This window comes from Lissotriton helveticus, chromosome 2_1 (genome assembly GCF_964261635.1).
Source record: "Lissotriton helveticus chromosome 2_1, aLisHel1.1, whole genome shotgun sequence".
In the NCBI taxonomy this organism is placed as follows: domain Eukaryota; kingdom Metazoa; phylum Chordata; class Amphibia; order Caudata; family Salamandridae; genus Lissotriton; species Lissotriton helveticus.
In genome coordinates, this window is record NC_136059.1 from 1,583,550,573 (window position 1) to 1,583,555,726 (window position 5,154).

General features: G+C 43.9%; 1 pseudogene; it reads right to left on the reverse strand.

Annotated features, from left to right (window-relative positions):
- Positions 1–3,627: 3,627 nt before the first annotated feature.
- On the reverse strand, positions 3,628–4,832 carry LOC144819859 (glial fibrillary acidic protein pseudogene; annotated as a pseudogene).
- Positions 4,833–5,154: the final 322 nt, after the last annotated feature.

Below are 5,154 nucleotides of genomic sequence, written 5' to 3' on the forward strand. Positions count from 1 at the left end.
TGCGGGCTTCTGAACAAAATACCAGACACCACCATTTACCCAAATTTAGCACTATGCCCATTGCCCTGCAAAATTTAAAACCATTACCTTCAGCACGGGCAGGAGGGGGTGGAATCCAGAGAGATAAATCCAGCCCCTGATAGCCTGCCCTTACATCAAGAGTCTCAGCTAACACCAGCCACAAAATGGATTGGTTTCCCTATTGGGACTGTGATGCAGTGGGCCCTAGGCCCACATTCTTTGGGAATAAGCACACAGACACAGTAGTGTGGTTACTTGAACTGGCCCAGGGCATGTGCACCCAGCCACTTTTATTATCAGGGTCACCTGACTGGTGACACCTGTCCTGGGTGGGTGTACAGTGTATCACATCACACTCTTGAGCACTAGAATGTGCACTGCAGGACACTACGAGGACCTGCTTGGGGGGGAGTAGCATAAACTCAGGACCAGTGCTGATAACTAACTGCAAGTATAGATATAGTAATCTTTACAAAGTTTTACACCACTCCTAAGCACCCTAAAAGATAAGACTATATATAATATAATATATCATGTACTGTAGTCTCTGCAAAGTTAGGCTTGACAAGCAGATCAAATTCTCCGAAATGATTGAACGTTTCTAATACAACAATTTGTAGACAAAGGAACATTAGTCTAAACAATTAATCTGTGCTATCCTCAACTTGTTCAAGAAGAATGGTGAAAATGCAGATGCATACATTTAACAGATTATCACCGAGTGGAATGGAAGTAGATTTAAACAAAATGAAGTGGGAGGTTGTAACAAATCGTCTAACAACTTTTGGCTTGCCTGTGTCGCAGCGAATGATTGCACAGCGTGATGTTTCTAAAAGAAAGCGTATTTATTGTTAAATATTCAATATTGGAAAGTTTACAGACGCGTCCAGGTGTGTCTATTTCTTCAAAACCCTTAAAAGCCCGAAAAGGGGCATATTCATGGAAATATACACACTCTCAGCGGAGGAATTTTCATTCTGCAGGGACAGCATTGATGCTGTGTCGACCTAAAAGAGTCATTGGATATGAGCGTCACGGGCTTATTTTGATGGCACTACACCTGGCAGAGTAGCTGCAGAGCCTGCCAGAGAGTAGTCAAAGCTAATTGAAACTGAAAATACTGGCACACCTGCTACTTTTTCCGACTCGGTCTGATGTACTGAAGGAGACAGAGTTGAGAAAGCGGTACTCTAACTTTGTGGAAAGCTTAAAGCATCAGCTAAGGCCGCGTTTTGAAGCATGTGAGCTGTCAGAGGATGTTTACCACTGGGGGAGTTGTTATATGGGGCCTCTTAACAAGGCTGACATTTCAGAACTGTAACACAGCCTCGCTACGGTGCATTGCTTTATCTTTCCGAGAGGAGTCGAAAAAAGAGAAAAAAAATCCAAGGGAATGTCACAAAGGGCCCAGGCAAGGAACCCGTTATTTTCTTTGTATTTAAAATTAATAAATGAAGTTTTGGTCTATGTACAACATTGTGTGTTCATGCAGAAATTCAGGTTTTCGGGAATTACCAACTTTTCATGCTCCGACTTATCAAGGCCACGCTCATTACTCGTTTGCTAAAACTTACTGAGGATAACGTGAGATGTGATTTGAGAAGCTGGATTGTTGCCTTTGTGATTGGCGTTGCTGCCAGTATCATGCTTTAGGGATGAAGTTTTGCTTCTTTACTCTTTGCTTTCTACGGTGGTACTGTTTTCATTGGCTTTGCATTTAGAAAATGGAAGCCCTATTTTCTGAGAAATCGTAAAGTGTGCAGTGCATCAGTCGATGCACTTAAGTGAAGCGTCTGAAGTAGAATGTGTGCACAGGCTAGGGTACTCATTAAAGATGCATAATTGTTAATAAGTGCAAATGTCAATTGAGACATCCTTTTTTTCAGCCATAAATGATTATTGCTTTATTATGGCTTATGTCTGTAAAGTTGACATATTGAAGTTGAAGTGAATTGATTAATTGACGTCATCATAAATTCAACAATTAAAATAAAATTCAAAAATGCATTATGATACAATCAAAGCAACAAAAACAAAAAACAGTACTGGGAGACAAAAGGACCAAGTTTAAAGTACACCACAAAATCTTTACATACATTATAAAAAGCATAATTTACAAACGGAGCATTGCTCCCTATATGCATATACACAAGTAAAATCCATAAATGTAAGTAATCATGCTATCATTCTTGGATCTGACCCACTAAGTGCAATAGTAGCAAGTTTATAGATTCTCACTCTGGCTTCCTGAAAATAATGGATGTAAATAATTATTTCTAAACTAGTTAGAACATAACACATAGATATCAGGTGAGTTAAAGTTTCGGGTCTAACGTTACACAGTCTGTAATACCGTTTAATGACGCTTTTCCAACGTAATCTACACAGAGTGACTGAGAATTTTAAAGCAACAAGTCAGAGTGAAAAAAAGAGTTCTCCTCTATACACCCATGTGTGTTGCTGTCGAGTTACCCATATCCTCTGTGGCACTTTGAACCAGGTATGACTTTTTGACAAGCAGAATTTTACATTCTGCAAAATGTTGTGTTTTTACAAATCACTCTACGTAAAAAAGCTACAAAAACCCACTTTATCATGAGCAGTACAGGATGTTTCCGATGTTGACATTTTCCCCCTTGCCAGGTTCTGGGTATCACTTTGTTCTCCATTATGCAGTTCTCCTGAAATGTCATCACCCAGTGTTCTACATATACACAAATCCACTGCTCACCTGAGGCATATCACCTGATAGTGCTCGCCTGAGACACATTGTGCAGAATTTTCAAGAAGTTTGTCACTGGTGCTTTCCTGGTGCATATCACCCTTTGCAGTGTCCGATGCTTCACTAGTGCACTTCACCTTATGCCAGTGCTGCATATCATACTCCACTGATGTACCTCATCTTTTGCCCCTTGCTCCAAATGATTATACATATGACTATTTGTCATTGGATGTCGAAGAGGCATGTGTTTTTCGTGATTGACAGTGACTGCATAGTTGTACCTTGTGAAAATTGGTGTCTCTGTGTCTGTTGGTCATTGTGTAACTGTACATGTACTTTTTTTTAAGAGCAATGAGTTTATTCACAATTGTTACAGATGAAACCATTCCAAATTCCTGTGTCAAAACAGAACCAGCTCATTCTATTGTATTTCTCTTTCCATGCCGAATACCTAGGATTAGTTATAGGGTGAGAGAGGAGGAGACGTGACCTTGGCCACTGCGAATTCACCAGGTGCAGCGCTACCAGCCAGTCACTCACACTAAATCTAGCCTTTCAAAGTTAGTCTCATTAGAAGCCATTGGTTAGTTAAGAAACAGCCCTCATTCTTTCGGCTCTTCCGCAGTCCCCGTCATGGCAGAGGCATTCAATGTCGGCTTCTGCAAGTCACGTGCATAGCATGGTCTTGATATTTGCTTGTTGTGTTGCGTCTTCCGCTGGAGAAAATAGACCTGCATTTCAGAGCGTAACCTCCCTCGAGGAGTGTCCTCTGGACCTAAGACTGCTATAGTTCTACAGCTACTAGATTCTGCTTCCACCTTTCTACGGCTTGAGTCCTACTTTCTGCTCCTGTGTCCTACTCCATGTCTTTCTGCTCCTGTGTCCTACGCCACGTCTTTCTGCTCCTGTGTCGACTCCTTGATGATCTCTCCATCTCTAGTCTCCACAGTCCTGACAAAAATGGTTCTCTTTCTCTGAGTTTCTATTGGTAACTTGCTGTCCAAACTGGTCTCTCGAAGTTGCATGTTGGAGAAGGTTTGCACAGGAACAGTGATACTCCTCTCCTCTCCTTCCAGGAGTTTACGATAAGTGGCGATTTCGATGTCTAGAGCCAGCTTTACATTCAAGAGATCTTGATACTCCTGCACGTGCTGTGTCATCTGGTCTTTAAGGCTTCGTATATCATCCTCAAGGTGGTTCACTGTGTCCTGATAATTGGAGGACTCAGCAGCAAAGCAACCTTTCATCTCCCACATCTGCCTCTCCATCAACTCATTTGTTCCTCAAAGTGATTCCATTTCACTCTTGAGGCTCTGGAGCTGACGCTGGTACTTGTTGGCTTGTTGCTTAGCCTGGCGTAAAGCTTCATTGTTATGCGCTGCTGCATCGGTCATCTCAGCAAACTTGGATTTATACCATCCCTCAGTCTCCTGTAGGTTTGAGGACGCCAGAGACTCATACTGAACACAAATCTCCCCTAGCGTAGCGGTCAGGTCAGGCTTCACCAAGTCCTTTTCGATGTGAACCTGTTGATGGGTCAGCTGGTCATGCAGCTCTCACAGCTCCTTGTCATGGACTTTCTACAGAAAGTTGATCTCATCCTGCAAAGAATCAATCTTCCTCTCCAGATCTACACGGATCAGGGATACGTTATTCACATCCTGTCTGTATGAAGACAAATTGTTTTCAGCTTCCGAGCGAAGATTAATCTCGTCTTGTAACCTGCGCCTCAGCTTGTCCAGATCCTCTGCTAAGTTGTCTCTCTCGATCTCAGTCCGTGCCTTGTCGTTGGCCAGCTGGTCCAGCTGTCGCCGCAGATCCCTCAGCTTGTCCTGGTAGATGTCACCCAGTTTGGTGGGCTCCTTCTCCCGGATCTGGTTGAGCTCGGTCACCAGCATCTTGTTTGCTGCTCCAGGAAACGCACCTTTTCGATGTAGTTGGCAAAGCAGTCGTTCAGCTCCATCATCTCCACCTTCTCATTGATGCGCGTCTCCTTGAAGTCAGAGTTAAGGGCATCAGCCAAGGTGAAGTCCACCTTATCCTGCATGGGCCGGAGGGTGGAGAGGGGGCTCATGCTGGTGCCTGTCACCCTGGTCAGAGACACCCTTGGACTGGGGTTGGTAGAGCGCAGACGCCTCCTTGGGGTGTAGACCGGGCTCTGGTTGACAAAGACACTGGTGGTCTCTCCGCCAAACCTGCGCCTGTAGGAAGACATTCTCAGGGCTTCCCAAAGTATCCTTCACAACAAACCAACCCCAGCTGCCACCCTACAGAGTCCTTCCTTCTACTTTTCCAAAGTGCTGAGGGAGACTTGTATGCCTCCAAGGAGCTTTTTTTTATACAGGGAAGGCCACTGTTTTCCGAGATGAGCTTGAGGGGGAAGACAAGGGGGGGACCAATGCCCTTGTGGC